Here is a 20,078-nt window from a genome sequence, read left to right as displayed (position 1 = left end):
TATTTCTCTTGTACTAGCTTTGGGTTTGGTTTGCTGTATTTTTTCTAGATCCTTGAGATGCACTGATAGCTCATTTCTTTGGTGTCTTTCCAATTTCTTGATGTAGGCACTAGTGCTGTCAACTTTCCTCTCAACACTGCATTTGCTGTATCCCATAAGTTCTGATATGTTGGGTTGTTACCTTCATTTGCTCCCAGAAAGTTTTGGTTTCTCTTTTGATTTCTTCTGTGGCCCACTCTTAACTCAGAAACATGTTGTTTAGTCTCCATGTGTTTGCATATGCTCTAGGGATTCCTGAGTTGCTAATTTCCAGCTCATTCTGTGGTGGTCTGAGAAGATGCATGGTGTGATTTTGATTCTTTTGAATTTGCTGAGACTTGCTTTATGGCCTACTATGTGGTCAGTCCTAGAGAAAGTTCCATGCACTGCTGAGAAGAATGTGTGCTCTTCAAGTGTGGGATGAAAAGTTCTGTAGATATCTGTTGGATCCATTTGGTCTGTAGGGTCGATTAAATCTGCTGTTTCCTTGTTGATTTTCTGTCTGGGTGATCTGTCCATTGCTGAAAGTGGAGTATGAAGTCCCCCAATACTATTGTATTGGAATCTAAGTCTCCCTTTAAGTCCCTTAACATATCTTTTAAATATCCAAGTGCCTTGCAATTATGTGCATATACATTTATAATAGTTACATCTTCCTGAGAATTGATCCATTAATCATGATATAGTGCCCCCTTTGTCTCTCTTGACAGAGTTTGTTTTAAAGCCTATTTTTTTCTGATATGAAGATGGCTACGCCAGTTCTCTTTTGGTTTCTGTTAGCAGGGAATATCTTTTTCCCCACCTTTCACTTTCAGTCTGCATGCACCTTTGTCGGAGAGATGGGTTTCTTGTAAGGAGCAAATAGATGGGTTTTGTTTTTTAACCCACTCAGCCATTTGTGCCTTTTAATTGGAGAGTTGAGGCATGAACTATTCAATGTGACTATTGATAAGTAGTGACTTTGCCCTGCCATTTTTCCAAAGATATTTCTAATCTATGCTTTGGCCCTCCTGTGGTCTATTATTGAGAGATTCTTCCTTTACCTTCGTATTGATGACTGGGTTTCTGTGTTTCTGTGTGTAACACACCTGTAAGCATCTTCTGTAGGGTTGGACGAATCGTGACAAATTCTTGCTATTTCTGTTTGCTATGATATTTCTTTATTTCACCTTCTTTCGCACATGAGAGCTTTGCAGGATATAATATTCTGGTAAGGCGGTTTTATTTTTCTCAGTATGTGGGCTATATCTCGGCATTCCCTGCTAGCCTGTAGGGGTTCTGATGTTTCTGATGAAGTCTGCTGTTTCTGAAAGGGTTCTGATGAGACATCTGCTGTGAGTCTAATTGGAGATCCTCTGAGAGTAATCTGACACTTCTCTCTTGCACATTTTAGAATCTTTTCTTCCCATTTCACCTGGAGAGTTTGATTACAACATGTCCTGGTGAGGATCTCTTCTGGTCTTGTTTATTGGGAGTTCTGTGTGTTTCCTGTACTTGGATGTCTCTGTCCTTCTCCAAACCCGGGACGTTTTCTGCTAGTATCTCACTAAAAATGCCTTGTAACCCTTTCTCTCTCTCCATGCCTTCAGGAACTCCTAGAACCCGATTGTGGGGTATTTTAATAGTATCCTGTAGCTTCACAACAATATTTTTTAGATTTCTAATTCCCTCTTCTTGTCTTTGGTGTGACTGTATACTGCATATGAAATCATTTTTAAAGTGACAATATTCCATTAAAATATTACTAATAGCACGTATTACAGACAACAAGTTTAAGCCAAAAGGCATCTGTGACACAAGAAAACGCCCGAGGGGCCAGAACAGCCTTGTGGGCACTGTATTAAGCCACTGTTTGCCATGACATCATCCCATATCAGAGGGGGCCAGATCAAGTCCCTGCTGCCTTGTTTCTGATCCAGCTTCCTACTGATGTGCCACCGATGGCATCAGAAGATCGTCTGACTTCCTGGGCTTCTGCCAAAAACGTGGCAGAATACGATGTAGATCCTAGCTCCTAAATGTAGCCTGGCTCAGGCTTGGCTGCTGTAGCATATTTGAGGGAGTAAACCAGTGGATTCTGTCGTTCTGCCTTTCAAATACATTAATAAATACATGATTAAGTATTTTTTAAAAGCTGAGTGAAGAGTAGGGGCCGTTAGTGGGGCATGCCAGGTAAGGCATTCCTTGGAATTCAGGCATTCCACATGGGTTCCAGGTATGTCCAAGCTGCTTCATTTTCAATCCAGTTCCCTGATAATGTCCTTGGAAAAGAAGAGGCAAATGGCCCAAGTGTTTGAGCTCCTGTTCCCCTTTTGGGGCACCAGGAAGAAGCTTCAGCCTCCTGGCTTTGGTTTGGCCCCCTCGGCCATTGCAGCCATCTGGAGAGTTTATCAGTGAATGAAACATTTTCGTCTCCATTTCTCTCTCTCCCTTTCTTTTTCCACCTGTCCCTTTCCCTCTCTTGCTGGACCTGACTTTCTAGTATAAAGAAATATTTAAAGAAGAAAGTGAACAATAGGAGATGTTTAAACAATAGATGTTTAAAATCAGTGTTTCCTGAAATTGTATATATGGAATGCAGAAAGGTTGTATACCTTAAAATTTTTTTCGAGGTAAAAAATGTTGAAATGTGAATTAGGAGACAGTTAAACTAGAAATCAGGATGAAGATATCCTATCCTATACTTTCATAATGAATGGTGATAACTAGCTGCTTTTAACAACATAAAAGTTTCTGTTGAAATCTCATTTTTCATTATCTCTGCCATTTGTTATCTTTTCCAGTCACAGCGTGGCATGCCAGAGGTACAGTAAGCCTGGCTTTGCATATTATGTACTTTTTATCATTATATATTTGAGTACTAGATGCTTCTGAGATGAAAGCTATAGCACTCTCAATTAAGAGTAAAAGCGTTAGGAAAATGGAACTGCCTGTAGTGTAACTTTCTTAAAGAAGCATCTGTAATGCATGGCAGTTTCTTCAAATTGTACCTAATTCGAGGAAAACCTAGTGTGCAGCAAGATGCTAAAATATCCAAATGGGAAAGCTCTAGAAAGACTTTAATTCAGTAACAAAATTGCTGTTATATGCACCTGCTTTTACTAAAATTTCCATTGACCATTTCATTTTTCATTATTATTCCTGTTGCAGAAGGAGATAGCGAACAATCTAAGCCTGAGTTGTGGCCACTAGGTTATAAGCTCCTTTGGGTCACCAGAGGAAAAGATTCATAGACTTGATGTAGATAAACTACCGGGAGTATGAGGAAGAGTCATAGTATAGAAACAGTTTCACTTGATTTTCTGTTGGTAGTGGAAAAACTGTCCCCCTTGCCACACATGCATTAAAAAGATTAAAGAACATAGTAATGCTGTCCCGCACATGAGATGCAAATTGGATCATCACATACATTTCATTCAGATTGTAAGTATTAATAGTTGGGAGGATATGCAGAAGTTTCCAAAGTTTTACAGGTGAGCATAAGGAAGGGCTGTTTTCATTTGGATCATAGTAGACTCTCCCCTAGAAATGGAAATAAGGAAGAAAAAAAAATAACTGGGCCAGAAACCAAGAAGAACAAACATTTTCTCTTGGAAAACTTGGGAAATTTTGAAGAATTAAGCTGATAAACCACAGATCAGAAATATTACCATACTGTATTTTTCAGTGACTTATCTCAGCTGTAGGAAGTGATCTCAGCCTTTGATTAGACCCACAGTTTGTGTGATGTGATCTCTCAGAATCATCAGACATCTAAATAGAAACCAAACAAAACCAAAATAAATCCACGTTAAGAGTTTGCACAGCCTCAGATCTCATTGCTATTACTCTTCTCAGTGACATTGTTACATTAGTTATCCACCCTAACTACTCAGTCATTAGAGAGGACTCTTGTTTTAATATGCCTTGCTGCATTTCCCACTTGGCTTTGTTTAACTGGGAACTCTCTTTTCCCTTGCAGCATGAGGTGCCCCTCTGTTCCAGGCAGCAGCCAGTAATGGTCGTGGAAAGTTTCCCGGTGTGTGGAGATGGGCTATGAAATTGTGTGGAGCCCCATTCCGGCTATAAAAATCCTTTCTTCTGTTTTACTGTGTGTCTTTTCCAAATTCTGTCTTTTAGGATTGCCCTTAATTATATCAGTTACTCACTTTTCTTCCCAAGTGTTCAACTTTTTTTCTGAAATTTATTAGAGTTTAGGTTTCATTTCAGTCAAGAGTCTGCAAGGAATGATTTAGTAATCTGTCTGTGGTAATTTCAGGGAAATATCTTATGTTAATATTTCCCTGGCGTTCTCATAGTTGTTAGCATGGAAACTATATTTTGCTTGAAATGTGTTATTCTGCGTTGAGGAATACTTTTTCTAGGTCAATATATTATCGCATCATTTATAATGACCAGGCTATGGAGGGCTAAATAGAATAATTCACTTGAGCTTGAAGGAATGTAACCTAGTTCTAGAAGTATAGTTTTGGAATTCACGGTATATTTGCTCTCTCTTATTTGCAAAAATCTTGAGAGAACATGGATATTGGATGGTGTTCAAATATTCAGGTCTTCTCCGTAACACGGAACATTGTTAATCATAACCAATAGAGACAAACTCATGCCTCACATAATCCCAATTTTTGTGTGGGCTTGGGCCTGTGCTGTGGCTTAGAGTAAGCCTCCACCTGTGTTGCCTGCATCCCATATGGGCACCAGTTCATGTCGCAGCTGATCCTCTTTTGATCCAGCTCTCTGTTGTGGTCTGGGAAAACAGTAGAAAATACCCTGAGTGTTCAGGTATGAGCACAAATTGAGTTTTGTAAATACTTTTGCAAATCATGAGCTGGTGCTGTGGCATAGTGGGTAAAGTCACCCCCTGCAGTAGCCAGCATCCCATATGGGTGCCACCTCAAGTACTCGCTGCTCCACTTCAATCCAGCGTCCTGCTAATGAACCCAGGAAAGCACTGCAAGATGTCCCAAGTCCGTGGGCCTCTGCACCCACGATAGGAGACTAGGAAGAATCTCTTGGCTTTGGATAAGCCCAGCTCTGACCGTTGTGGCCATGTGGGCATGAACCATCAGATAGAAGAGTCAGTCTCTCTCTCCCCGATCCTCTTCTCCCCCTCCACCTCTGCTTCTTTGTAACTCTGCCTTTCAAATAAATAAATTAACCTTTGAAAAATAATACTTCAGATTCAGAGGGTAACCTTGATAGAGTTGAGAGCTTTGTTCTTATGTAGTGAAACATATCAAGGTTTCTTTCTGATCAGCCCTGTAAACCAGAGTCTGACTACATACTAGTACTAGGTTCAGACCAGATAGTTCTTTAGATTTCATTTTATTCTTGAGCTGTAGTCAGCATGCAGGTATGCCTGCAATATTAGGTTGGAACTTAATATCTGATGTGGCAGTATCGGAAGGCTGTTTCTTTCTGGGTTGATTATGTGCTGAGGCTCTCATGTTATGAATAGGATTAGTGTCCTTAGCAGAAAGTCTTGGTAGGAGTGGCAAGGGAGTAGTCGGTCCCATAAAATCTCCTATGAGAGGGAGGATGAGCTGCCAGAAGGCAGAATAAGCTGGTGTCTTTATCTTGGATGTCCCAGTGTTTAGAACTGTGAGCTTCACATTTCTGCTTATAAATTACTCATATAAGGAATTTTTGCATCCTGAATGCATCCAAATATTACTGTGAAACCTTTCATAAATGTCTAAAAGGTGATAAATCTGGTAATATTTAAGAAGCCATGAAAACACAATTGCTCTTCCTGTATTCTTAGGAAATTTACATTTTCAGGTGTCACATATGTCTTTTCCTGTCAGCGCGCACGCGCGTGTACACACATGCACACAGTCACTAACACACCTGCATAATTTTAATTGGAGTTTTGTTGGATGCCTAACTTAGTTCAGTTTGAGGAGAATTGGCATTTGATGGTATTGAATTTTGTCATACACATGGAAGCTGTAGCTTAGTGTCTTCACTGATGGTAAAGATGTAATTGACTTTGAATATCAATCTAGTAACTGCCCATATTGGTGCACTCATTTGTGCCTTTATTAATGTTTGTTTATTGTTAGGATTTTCTTTATAAATGATTGGAGGAAGTTATTTCCACATATATTTCTCCTTTCCCTTTATCTTTGCTTTCTGTATTTCAAATACATTAATTTTTCTCCATTTAATTTTGTATGTAGTGGGTTTTTGGAGACGCTAGTTTTGTTAATGTTTTCTCAAAATGTATTTTTATGCTTCACTTTCTGTAATTGCATTCTGGCCTACTAGCTTCAGGTTCACTGATGTTTAACTCAGTGGTATCAAGTCTACTGATTAGTCTGTCAAGCACATTCTTCACCTTTGTTGATGTGTTTTTCACACACTTATTTTTTTCTGTTTGATTTTTTTCTCCTTTATGTCTGCTGAAATCTTTAGGGTCTCATCCAGATAATCCATCTGTTGTCAAGCAGACTTTAACGTATTAATGGAAATTATTTTAAATGCCAGTCTGATGTTGTGCTCATGTTTTATTTTTGTCCTTTGCTTTGTTTCATGAGTATTTTTGCTTAGTTTATTGCGTGTCTATCATTGTCACGTGAAAAACAGAGCAAAAGAGAGATGGAGGTAAATCGCCGCTGTGACTAGAGTTGGTGTCCCTTTCCCTATCTTATTTCTGGATTTGGAACCTGCATTGATCCACTCCAAACTAAACATATTTTGTTATTATTTCTTCTTTCTGTGGTTTGCATCAGAGTCCACAACTTTTATGTTCTTGTAACTTTACACTCCAAGAGGGCTCCCCTTCCAGGCCATTGCACCCAAGGTGGAGGTATTGCTTTTTGCATCATGTCCTTCTTTGCTCATGTCCTTCTTTGTTCACTTTCCTCTCTGGTGAGATACTGGTGCTGTGTGCTATTTTGTTGCAGTGACTTGGTGCATAGGTTTAAGGAAGAAGATTCACTGTTTTCTGAATAATTTTCACTAGAGGGCTGATACCGTGTCCCTGGTTTTGTGGGCCAGGCCTTCCCATTGATTCTACCCTATACCTGAGTAAAGCTCTGAACCCAGCCTCTCTGTCTGGTCCTCCCCACTGGTTTTCTATTGTGTTTTCCAAGATACAATAGGATTTCACCTGTTTCATAGAAGCTTTAGATTCTGTTTTACCTTGCCAAGTGTTTTTAAGTCTTTTTCATAAGAGGAATAGAGAAAGGTTGAGTCAGGACTTCAGCTTTTTCCACTTTCTTTGGAATTCCCTTCCCATAGTCCTTTACTTCAAAGACATGTTTTCTTGAGTAAGATTCATTGTGAGTGCCCGAGGGAGCCCATGAGGACAGTTTTGTAGGGTAGAATTCATTTTGTTTGTTTCTGTGAGCCACTTGTCACTCTATGCTGTTTTACTAAGTCGCACTATACTTTGCAATATATTCAGCTTTGTAGCTGAAGTCTTACCATGGCCTGGCAGCATCTACATCATGTAAGGAACTGATGACTTTGCGTCTCTCCATGTGTGGACTATCTTTCATCGGATTTTATTTTATACTAGCTGGTTTCATCCTCAGTGGGTTCAGGCTTGATGTAATTATTCAGCAGTTATTACATACATCATAAAATCAATCTGATTCATAAATATGTAGAATTTTATTTCTCAGTTGTGATTTAATAAACTGCATTGATGTTTAACATTTTATAGCTAAGAGTCTGCTCATGTCCAAACTCGCCTTATTGTTTCTGAGGACTGCAATAATGCTCTTTCTAAATTTCTGTTTTCTGAGTTAAACTAGGAGTGTTTCTGAGGTGGAGCTTTGCAATATTAAAATAGATTCCGACCACAATCAAAATAAGCAAATGAATATATAATTTTTACTTAACGTATTCTTACCACACACATGTTTATTTCTTGCTCCTCTTTAAAATCCACTATCTTAAGACGTGACTCTTCTCATTGTTCACTGTGTCATACTGAGATACCATAAACCCGATTCCTTCTGAAATATGTTCAGCTTTTCACCTGAATAGTTGTCATATCCACTTGGGAACTCATAGGATACACTGGAATTTGTCATTTCCATTTTACAGGAATTCTCAGTAACTTATGTCACTCTTATATACTTGCTTCTTTATGAAGCTTTTTTCCCATAGCTTGTTGAATCCATCCTTTGCCTTTGCTTCATCCTTCTGGGTCTCTTTATCAATATATGGTTCTTCTTCCAAAACATTACCTGTGGGATTTCCTGAAGTTTGGTATGAAAATCCTATTCATTTTCACTCATTTGCCCCTATATTCAACTCTCTGCTCCAAAGAGTTCCGAAGGCATGTATCCAAACCAGGTCTCTACCATAGTCTTCATTTTAATTTGATGTGTGGGGGTTCTTCAGCAGTTTGTTGAAGTGTGTATTTTGAAGAAATGAAGATGAAAATCCATGCATAAAAACAAGCTATTCTTTAATTTAATTTTCCCATAAACTCTTTGATGCCTTCTTGAATTTAAGGATATTAAAATTAGATTTTTGAACTCAGCTCAAATTCTTTCATCTTTATTCACTAATGAGTTCCCATTGACCTGGCTTCATAAACTAGAACCCTTAGGCTTACGCTAAGGACTCATTGCTTCCTCAAAACCGTATACTTAAATCAGCAATATGCCTTTTTTTATTTGTTACACATCCTGATATTTGTCCTGTTCAGATAACTTTTCAGCTTGATACTGATCTCCAGTTTTCCTCAACTTCAAAGAAACCATCCATTAGTGTCTCAAATAGCACTATTCTTTCATTTGTAGAGACTGCAGTGATCTTCCTCTCTTATGTATGTGTGTGTGTATATATATATATATATATATATATATATATATATATATATATATATGATATGCCTTTTCTTCTAAAAACTTCACTCCTCTATGTAGCAGACTTTCATTACCAAAAACACATGCTTCCTGATAAATAGCCTACCTCACATTTTCTTTTATTAGAGGTTCCTATGGAAATATAAAACTTTGTTTCAGAGAACGTTTTCTAACACTTCATTGAGCAGTGAATTCATAGCTGTGATCTTTATGACAGTGTAAGCTCTGAGGACTTTTTATTTTGACAGACATTTAAAGAGAGAGGCACAGACACACTCACAAACACACACACTCGCACGCACACACACACACACACACACACACACAGAGCCTTTCATCTGCTTATTTACGCCCCACACGGCCTCAGTGGCCAAGGGAGCAGGAGCTGAGCTAAAGTCAGGAGCCAGGAGCTTCGTTCAGGTCTCCCATGTGGGTACAGGGGCCCAAGCACTTGGCCCATAGCCCATTGCTTTCCCAGGCCTTAGCATAGAGATGGATCAGAAGGAGGCCAGCCAGGACTCAAACCAGTGCCAATATAGGATGCTGCTGCTGCAAGGCAATGCTTTGACCCACTGTGCCAATGCACCACCACCACCCCAAAATTATTTAGAAACAAGGTCTTATATCATTTAAGATGGTGTTTACAGTGATTTATGAAGAATCCAATAAGTATAAAATGTTCAGTAAATGACTGTTAAATTAATTTAGTTACCACATTTTATTTGCGTATAAAGAATTCATGTTGGTTCCAATAATTTGGGTTACAATGTAAACCGAAAAAAAAGATTCATTGTTCAAAATTCTATGGTGTTTTCTTTGTATTACTATATTTAAAATACGACCGTATGGCCGGCACTGCGGCTCAGTAGGCTAATCCTCCGCCTTGCGGCACCGGCACACCGGGTTCTAGTCCCGGTCGCGGCACCAGATTCTGTCCTGGTTGCCCCTCTTCCAGGCCAGCTCTCTGCTATGGCCAGGGAGTGCAGTGGAGGATGGCCCAAGTACTTGGGCCTTGCTCCCGCATGGGAGACCAGGAAGAAGCACCTGGCTCCTGGCTTCGGATCAGCACAGTGTGCTGGCCACAGTGCGCTGGCCACGGTGGCCATTGGAGGGTGAATCAACGGCAAAAGGAAGACCTTTCCCTCTGTCTCTCTCTCTCACTGTCCACTCTGCCTGTTTAAAAAAAAAAGAAGTAGACAATGGGCCATTTGAGGCCTGCCAAATTTGGCACAGAAGGTTGGTCTACCTGTGAATAATGGTAATATCTGTATGGGTTGCAGTGATTCTCAGAATTTGATTCATAATTGCTAGAAATCTCAGAACAGAAGTCATATGTGCATAGATGCTGATAATCAGAAAAAATGTTTTATAATAGAGTTGATTGGGAAGAGGCATCATCAGTAACCATAAAGCTATACAAAAGTTGGTATTTCAAGAATTGCATGTCTGTGACGATGGGCATATATTCTGTTTCTTTTTTGGAAAGGCAGGCTTGGACTGGTGAAAATAGGTTCAAAATAGTACAGTTGGACCCTGGGAAAACACACATCTCATGATCTTTTTGTTCTACTCTGGATAACGCACTCTCTTCCTGAATTCCCTGAGTAGTTAAGACACAGTGTAGACTGGCTTACATCTAACCAACACTGGCGTGCTGATGATCATCTGACTGCTAAAATATGGGGTGAAGGGATATTTATGTCAGAGATTTGGATTACGTGAAAACAATTTTTCAGTATAAAAATCATTGCTTGGACCAAAGTCAACTTTATTTTTAACCGTAGTTACCATTTAGAGTTGCTGTAAATTCTCATGGCATTGATCCGTGGCTACTTTCTCCATCCTATGGTGAATTAGAAATCTAAACTTTATCTTCCTCTGATTACCACATCCCTGACAAGTAGGAAGGAAACATTTCTTATCCTCAGCAATTGTAGTTACTTAAAAAAGCTAAAAATATTTCAAGTCAAACATGTGCACCTACCATCTGACTGAGTGGGAGGATTACTTAGTTTACTCTCTGTCAGCACTGTGGTTGAATTCTGGAGATACAGTGTATAAGAAGTCAGTGTTAACTAATTTTTGTGTAACAGAAGCGACAAGAACTGCATTAGAACAGAATGATTATAGGCAGAAATTAAGTTGTGATTTTGGTTGGCATGTAACTGAGCTCTCACCACTCTGAACAGTTTGTATCCTGTGAACCAGCTGAAGACTTGAAGGATGCTTTCTGTGTTATCTTCCAGGAGGCATTATTTCAAGGTGTGATTTTCAGAATGCTTTATATCTAGCAGTTTATTCAAATATAAAAACCAGAAACGCGGTATTTTGCTTTGTGCAATAAATGTGCCACTGCAATTTTTTTTTTCCTTTTGTAAATGGAAACTAAATTGAATTTACCTGGGTGGCAGTTTGCCAGTTTAACGGATCCTGGTGTAGATTGTTTTTTTCTCTCAACAATAAGTGCTTTTTATTCTATTTTGTGAATTCACATTTTGTTCAGTGAGTTTCATACAGCTGAGCTTATGTGTGTAGATTCAGGTAAATATTCAGGGTCATAAGTTTAGTAATAAGTCTTTTGTGGGCACCTCCCACACCTTCAGACCACAGGGGAATTTTGCAACTTGAAAGCAACACAAGTACTTTTTTTGAACAGGTATTATTCTCGAGGGAAAGGCAAAGAGGAAGGGAAGGAGAGGGGAAAAGGAAGAGGAGAAACTTCCATCTGTTGGCTCACTCCCCCCTGATGGCCTGAGTAACCAGGTATAAACCAGGTCGCAGCAGAAATAAGAACTCCACTCTGATCTCCAGTATCAGTGGGAGAGAGCCAAGTACTTGAGACGTCATCTGCTAGTTTACCAGGCACATTATCAGGGGGTTGGATTTGAAGCAGAGGTTCTGGTCCTTGAACAAACTGCCCAGGCATGGGATGCCAGCATCACAAGGAACAGTGTTACTTTACTGTGCCAAAACTGTGGGCCTACCGTCACCCATATGGACTTTATGGACTTTATCAAACTCTTCAACGAAATTGTCATTAGTTCAGACTCAAAACTCGCCTAAATCTCCCTACTGTGTTCCTAGTATAAGGCAGAAGAACATGATTGAAGTATAAAAAATGTAAAGGAAATAGGTAATCCTTTTTAAACACTGATGCTGCAGAGTCTTTCAGATATCTCCTACAATCTCATGTGGAAGATCACGCTACGTAACCACGTTTTGGAGTTGCTTAACCAGTGACAAGTTTTTTTTAACATCTTTGAGTATCAGTTAGCTCTGCGTGCAGGGCAGGACATTACCCTGGGGCATAATACGCATTTCATATGTAGGTAATTGCTACCATTGTTGCTAGTATCATTATCATTGCCTTTACTCTTTCAGAGTCCTCCATTCTGCTCTGAGTGAATTAAGGCTCTAAAGCTCCTTGCAGTTTCCTGTTTCCCTGCAGTAGTCACTTTCTAGACCTTTATGTTGTCTGTTCTCTAGCTTAATTGCTTCAGAGCTATTGAGTTCCTGTGTTCTGGGCATCTGCAGTCACTCAGCACAACCTCAGAAAATGATCTGCTCATGTTTACACCCAAGCTGGGCCCTTCTTTTTTTTGATTTTGTTTGAGAACTACCGCTCCATGCATTTAATATATACAGATGCAAGATCATGATGCTTCTCTCCCCACTACCTCCCTACCACTCATACTTCCTCTTTCTTCTTCCTCCTTCTTCCTATACCCTTCTAATTTTTACAGAGATCAATTTTCAGTTAATTGATATACTTGAAATATTAACCCTACACCGGGTATGAAGAAAAAAACAAAGGAAGTAAAGAACAAACAAACAAACAAACAAGAAAAACATCGTTTCCACATAGTCAAGACAGGGGCTGTTCCGACTCAGCACATCTCAAAGTGTAAGGCTGGCTTCCATAGATTACATTTTAAGTTCTCTTTTGGCACAACACAGAGAGATCATATGGAATTTGTCCCTTTGTGACTGGCTTATTTCACTAAGTCTAACGGTTTCCAGTTGCATCTACTTTGCTGCAAATGAGGGAGGTTTTAGGATTCTGGACATGGAGTGTGATTAGCAGTCTGTCGTGCATGTTATAATCACCACCATTATTGGTATTTGCTGTGTAGGTACGAGGCAACTTTCCATTTAATAATGTGATTTGAGATGTGTCATTAAAGTTTGATTCTCAGCTTTCTCAGTTCTGAAACACTGTTCTTAGAGGATGAGGAAGATCAAGCGAAATAATCAGTTTAAAAGATTTAGCAACGTGCCTAGTACCTACAGAGCAAACTAAATGGTGGCCTCACCACAGTGTTACATTACCTACTCTGTTAGACTCATCATCCACTAATGCAGATATTGCGCTGATCCGATGGCAGGAGCCAGGTACTTATCCTGGTCTCCCATGGGGTGCAGGGCCCAAGCACCTGGGCCATCCTCCACTGCACTCCCTGGCCACAGCAGAGAGCTGGCCTGGAAGAGGGGCAACCGGGACAGAATCCTGTGCCCCAACCAGGACTAGAACCCGGTGTGCCGGCGCGGCAGGCGGAGGATTATCCTAGTGAGCTGTGGCGCCTGCTGAAAGTTGGTTTTGACTGCAGCTTTTTTCTAATCAGATGTGAGGGAGCAGCAGTAGTGGCTCAGGAAATTGATTTTCTGCCATCTTTGTGGGAGATCTCAATTGAGATCCCTGCTGCTGGCTTCTGATCTTTTGGGGAACGAAAAAGCAGAGGAGAGCCTCCCGGTCTGTGTGTCTGTGTCTCTCTAAAATAGAAACACAGATAGCCATTTCTCCTTCCCTCTCACCTGAAACTTCTAGTTCACAGCTCCTGCTCTAACACTGAATGCTCTGCTGCTTTGTGTCCTTCTCAGACACCCAGTAATATGCAGCACAGTAAACATTCTCCTATGGATGTAGGATGATGCACTAGTAGTTAGTCCCTGTGGTTTCTTCTCCACATTTTTTATTCTTTTTTTAAAACTTTTATTTAATGAAAATAAATTTCCAAAGTGCAGCTCCTGGATTACAATGGCTTCGCCCCCCCATAACTACCATCCCACTCCTACCCCTCCCATCTCCCGCTCCCTCTCCCCTTCCATTCACATCAAGATTTATTTTCAATTCTCTTTATATACAGAAGATCAGTTTAGCATATATTAAATAAAGATTTCCACAGTTTGCACCCACATAGAAACAGAAAATGAAAAAATACTGTTTGAGTACTAGATATAGCATTAAATCACACTGTACAGCACATTAAGGACAGAGATCCTACATGAGGAGTAAGTGCACAGTGACTCCTGTTGTTGACCTAACAAATTGACACTCTTGTTTATGGCATCAGTAATCACCCTAGGCTCTTGTCATGAGTTTCATAGGCTATAAAAGCCTTTTGAGTTCACCGGCTCTGATCCTATTTAGACAAGGTTGTAGTCAAAGTGGAAGTTCTCTCCTCCCTTCAGAGAAAGGTACCTCCTTCTTTGATGACCCGTTCTTTCCACTGGGATCTCACTCATGGAGATCTTTCATTTAGTTCATTTTTTTTTGGACATAGATCTTGGCTTTCCATGCCTGAAATACTCTCAATGCCTTTTCAGCTGGATCCACATGTCTTAAGGGGCTGATTCTGAGGCCAGAGTGCTGTTTAGGACATCTGCCATTCTAATCGTCTGCTGTGTATCTTGCTTCCCGTGTCGGATCTTTCTCTCTTTTTTATTCTATCGGTTAGTATTTGCAGACACTAGACTTGTTTATGTGATCCCTTTGGCTCTTAGTCCTATCATTATGATCAATTGTGAACAGAAATCTATCACTCAGACTAGTGAGGTGGCATTTGTACACGCCACCTTGGTGGGATTGAATTGGAATGCCCTGGTATATTTCTAACTCTAACATCTGGGACAAGTCAGCTTGAGCATGTCCCAAATTGTACATCTCTTCCCTCTCTTATTCCCACTCTTACATTTAACAGGGATCACATTTCAGTTTCAACACTTAAGAATAACTGCGTATTAATTACAGAATTTAACCAATAGTATTAAGTAGAACAAACAAAAAAATACTAAGAGGGATAACATATTAAGTTGTTCATCCACAGTCAGGGCTAGCGCTGATCAGTCACGGTTTCTCATAGTGTTCATTTCACTTTAAAAGTTTCCTTTTTGGTGCTGGTTAGTTTACTCCAATCAGGGAGAACATATGATATTTGTCCCTGGGACTGGCTTATTTCACTCAGCATAATGTTTTCCAGATTCCTCCCTTTTGTTGCAAATGACCAGATTTCATTGTTTTTGACTGCTGTATAGTATTCTAAAGAGTACATATCCCATAATTTCTTTATCCAGTCTGCTGTTGATGGGCATTTAAGTTGATTCCAGGTCTTAGCTATTGTGAATTGAGCTGCAAGAAACATTAAGGTGCAGATTATTTTTTTGGTTGCCAATTTCATTTCCTTTGGGTAAATTCCAAGGAGTGGGATGGCTGGGTTGAATGGTAGGGTTATCTTCAGGTTTGTGAGGAATCTCCAGACTGACTTCCATAGTGGCTTGACCAGTTTGCATTCCCACCAACAGTGGGTTAGGGTCCCTTTTCCCCCACATCCTCGCCGGCATCTCCACATTTTAACATGGCTTGATGAAGAATGGCTGCTGCACAGTTTTCACAAAGGACTGAAGCCTGGGCATTTTCTTTGCCTTGTGGTGATTGAACCCTTGGCCCCATTTGCTTTCCATTCTCGCCATGTGAATCGCATTACTGAGGAGCAATGGTTGAGCATGGCAGTGGTAAAACGGTATGTTTCTGTGACTTTTCTTCAGTTGTTTCCTTGTGGGAACTGGAATTCTTGCCCTTCATTGTCTTCCTTTTCCTTTCCCTTTAATGAGCAGGTACATAAATGAGGTTCAGGCGATCATATTTTGCCATACTTGCAATCTCTGTGGTAACTTTTGTTTTTTTCTTGGTAGAGTAGGCTGGAAAATGCACCTTACCCCCAAAATATCATCTTCCCAGTTCCCTGCAACTTATGGATGTGAAACATTGTGTGGCAATGTAGACTTGCTGGAATCATTTAAATCAAGGACTCTGAACTAGAAGGTTTTCCAGGATGATGTGGTTAAGGTCAAATAACCACAGGGTTCCTTTTGAGAAAGGAGCGAAGAAAGTAGCAGTTGAAGTGAAGAGGTTACAGTGGCAGCAGGTGTTAGAGAGATTCTGTATGAAGATGAAGACTGAATAAGAGAAAAAGGCTACAGGCAACCTCTGGATGCTGCAGAGCTTTAGGCTCCTTTCAGGGCTTCCAGTCAGAACCAGTACTACTCACAGCTCCTCATTCCTATATTGCACTTCTGTTATCCAGAAGCATGCAGCAACACATTGGCATCTTAAGACTCTTGATATCCATAACTAACGGGGGACAGACTTTTATTTTAAGCCAGGGAGATTGCAGTGCTTTTCTGTGTTAGTGAGGGGAAATAAAGTCAGAACATACCTTTCTCTTAGATCTAGAGGTAATATAGGGCATGTTTAATTTTTGACAGGCTAATTTCTTTTGCTGTTGAAATATTATGCAGAATTGAGTTAATAGTAGCCCCAGTCATTACCCTATTCAGGAAGCCACCTGAATTTCCTTCAATTCTGTTGTTCTTTTTTTTTTTTTTTAAATCTCTGCTCACCAGTTCTTTCTTGTTGCTCCTCTCCCTTGGCATAGACTTTAATTTAGTTGACCTCATCTCTCAGAAGTTAATTCCAAGGCCGGCGCCGTGGCTCAATAGGCTAATCCTCCACCTGTGGCACCAGCGCCCTGGGATCTAGTCCCGGTCAGGGCGCTGGAGTCTGTCCCGGTTGCCCCTCTTCCAGGCCAGCTCTCTGCTATGGTCCGGGGGTACAGTGGAAGATGGCCACTTGGGCCCTGCACCCACATGGGAGACCAGGAGGAAGCACGTGGCTCCTGGCTTCGGATCGGCGCGTTGTTGTCTACATGCTCTGAGATTGTTACAGAGATTTAATATGAATTTTGCCTCATGACATTTTGTTCGTTCATGTTCTTCCAATTAATTGGTGTAGTTGGACTTTCCTAATTTTTATCAGTTTGATATATGGTAGCTTGTTTGCATTGCTGACTTTAACTTTACTTTTTCTGGGAGGTAACTGGGGTAATTATTTCTTTATAAATCTCCTATCCTTCAATCAGTGGTCATGGTAAATGACAGAAAGCCTAGAGACAGGGAGACTGAATGAGGCTAGCCTTATGGGCATTGCTGACGTTCAAAGTAAACACATATTGGCCATATGACTGAAGATGTGTTCTATACTGGATGGAAGGCAGAACAGAGGTGCTCCAGATGTGAACTTCTTGTAACAGGGCCCAGATGTTTTCTAGCCAGGGAGCCAGAAATTGTAAATCCAAGGGTTTTCTCTTCTCTGAAAGCAAAAGGGGAGTGACGATGAGCAGTGGCAGAAGAGGCAGGTCTCATTGTGAACCAACATGACACTGATCTCAGTAGAAACAGAAACTACATAGATGTATAGATTTAAAACATATATTTTTTGACTGGCAGATTGGACAGTGAGAGAGAGAGACAGAGAGAAAGTCTTCCTTTTGCTGTTGGTTCACCCTCCAATGGCCCCCGCGGCTGGCGCGCTGCAGGCCAGCGCACCGCGCTGATCCAATGGCAGGAGCCAGGTACTTATCCTGGTCTCCCATGGGGTGCAGTGCCCAAGTACTTGGACCATCCTCCACTGCACTCCCTGGCCACAGCAGAGAGCTATCCTGGAAGAGGGGCAACCGCGACAGAATACAGTGCCCCTACCAGGACTAGAACCCGGTATGCCAGCGCCACAAGGTGGAGGATTAGCCTAGTGAGCCGCAGCGCCGGCCTGGATATGTAACATATTTTTAAACTCTCACCTAGAAGCCAACATGCAGATTGAATTTTGAAATTTAAACCTTCAACTTTTCTTACCAATTTAACAAACATAAGACTTCTTTGTGTCATTTTGATATATGTATACAGAGTGTAATTTTCAAATATTCTTCTTGTTTGTGTATGACATACACTACTAATAGTGTATTTATCTTAAATCTCGTGGTAGGATTTCCATTACTTAAATTGCGTCATCTTTGGTCATTGATGGTAGCAAATCTGTGGGCCTCCACCTATTTGCTGAACCCCTGGAATGGAGTGATGTCATCAATCTGTCACAGAATATTCCTGGTTACTGTTGACGTACTGTGTTCCAGGCTGGACAGTAATTAGGCGAAGAGAGAGACTCAGGCGATTTGTTCTTGGGTATTCCCATTTCATTCTTTATCAGAGGTGACTTGCTGGGTGCCCAGTTGTAGAGAGGAAGGTAGTAGATTTGAGTAACTTTCCGAAGGTGGAACATACTAATGGAAACCAAAGGCAAATTATTTAGAACCCATATACCATCTCCTGATTTCAAAGAGATCAAAAGGTATGTCTTAGGATATTATCTAGTAACCGGTAATCAAAAACTGCCTTCTGAAAAAGAAAGGGAATAGTCTAATTGTGGAAGAGGAGAGGAGAGAGGGGAAAGGTGGGAGATGGGCTGTGGGTGAAGAGGGGAGAGAGAGAAGGAGAACCTGTGAGTGTGTGTGTGTGTGTGTGTGTGTGTGTGTGTGTGTGTGTGTACCAGTCTTCCTGAGGATCCAGGTCACTGAGAGTAAATGACCTGTATTATTATCTGTGCAACACAGGGCCTGTGCTACTTTATGGACTTTCCGTGGGTTGCTACGCCACAGACATGGTGATGCACTATGCTTGACAAATGATTGCTTTCTGAAAGAATTGCAGAGGTAGGTGATCGTCTTATAAGTTTTCCACAAGTAAATTATCCTTTCTTTGTGAGGCAAGTGTGACTGCTTGAGATGAAAGCACACTTAAAACAGTTGGGGCAAGAAAACTTGTTTGAGCAGGGGATGACATTATGACATGGTGTGTTAACAGTTGAGATGCCAGCATCCTACCCTCTGACAGAGGATGCTGGGTGACTCTCTGTTGCTCTGCTTCCATTCCAGTTTCCTCCTAATGCACCTGGGGAAGCAGTGGAATACGGGGGCAAATACTTGGGCCCCAGACAGCCTCATTGGAGCCCCTGGTGAAATTCTTGGCATTTGATTTTGGTCTGCCTGGCCTTGGTAGCCTTTGGGGAACTGAATAAGGATATAGACATGTGTCTCAACCCCTTTCTCTCACTATGTTGCAGAAGAAATAAATAAAAAATAAGCAAATGGATAAATAGTTTAAAAAGAAAACTGAGCAAGGATGAGTTCAAAATCATGTGAAGAACTTGTTTACTAAGGGATTTATCCAATAGTCCCACCTGTTCAAGTGCACCCACATATAGTACAGAAACAAACCAGGGGTGACAGATGTTAATATATAATGTGTTGCCTACATACCGTCTTCCAGCTATAAAAACACATTACACCTGAATTTTAATTTGGAACAGACTAAGCTTTTATCAATAACCTGTGATCAACCTATTTCTTGCTTTTATAAGACTTCAGGATATATGGGGAGATCCTTAGGGAGAAGTCTTCATGTGACACATTATGGCCTTAGATTGATGAACACTTTCTCATCATTATAGGCAACTTGCATAGGAAACTTGGATTGTTACCATCCCAGAAGAACAGAAAAGGAAAGAGCATGAAGAGATACAGAGGTTTGTATGGGTGGTGGGTATGGTCATGCCTGAAAGGTGCTTTTGTCATTCCTTTCCTTTGACCTAGACGTATGCTCAGAACTATCAGTAAGGGAGGTAGGCAAATAAAACAACAGGTACACAGGTGGACAGAAGATTGCTTATGTGTTCTACTCTGTTGAAAATGAGACACTGTGCAGTACTGCCACCCATAGTATGCACGGATGGAATAATTAACAACTATCTTACCTTACAGCATTTCACTACAGGAACAGAATGTGGAGGCCATGAGTGGTCATGGAACCTGCCACGTAGAAGACCCTTATTTAAGTATGGACAAATGCAAATATACACCAGATGTGAAACACATCTCTTACTTTATTAACTTTTTCAGTCAAGTTTTATTTACAAATATGACCTGCACTGTAACCTAAAAGGACCATACCAACCTGATACCACAAAGCAAAGGCTGCTGCTTCCTTTCGTGCTACTTATCCTGCCTCTCAACTGAGGAGAATCTCACTGGGGCAGGGATGGAG

At 40.7% G+C, this 20,078-nt stretch overlaps 1 long non-coding RNA gene across 1 annotated transcript in view; it reads left to right on the top strand.

Annotated features, from left to right (window-relative positions):
• LOC149119203 (uncharacterized) overlaps positions 1 to 19,560 on the top strand; it is a 33,880-nt gene extending 14,320 nt beyond the window's left edge. The window contains exons 2-3 of the long non-coding RNA XR_016228613.1: positions 18,590 to 18,688; positions 19,486 to 19,560. This is a non-coding gene — a long non-coding RNA (uncharacterized LOC149119203). The remainder of the gene's footprint in view (positions 1 to 18,589; positions 18,689 to 19,485) is intronic.
• The last annotated feature ends 518 nt before the right edge of the window (positions 19,561 to 20,078 follow it).

The sequence above is a fragment of the Oryctolagus cuniculus genome, chromosome Y (assembly GCF_051225735.1).
Source record: "Oryctolagus cuniculus isolate XC-2025 breed Fujian yellow rabbit chromosome Y, ASM5122573v1, whole genome shotgun sequence".
NCBI classification, from domain to species: Eukaryota; Metazoa; Chordata; class Mammalia; order Lagomorpha; family Leporidae; genus Oryctolagus; species Oryctolagus cuniculus.
Note: the sequence above shows the minus strand (reverse complement) of the source record. Positions and strands in the feature narration are given on the sequence as shown.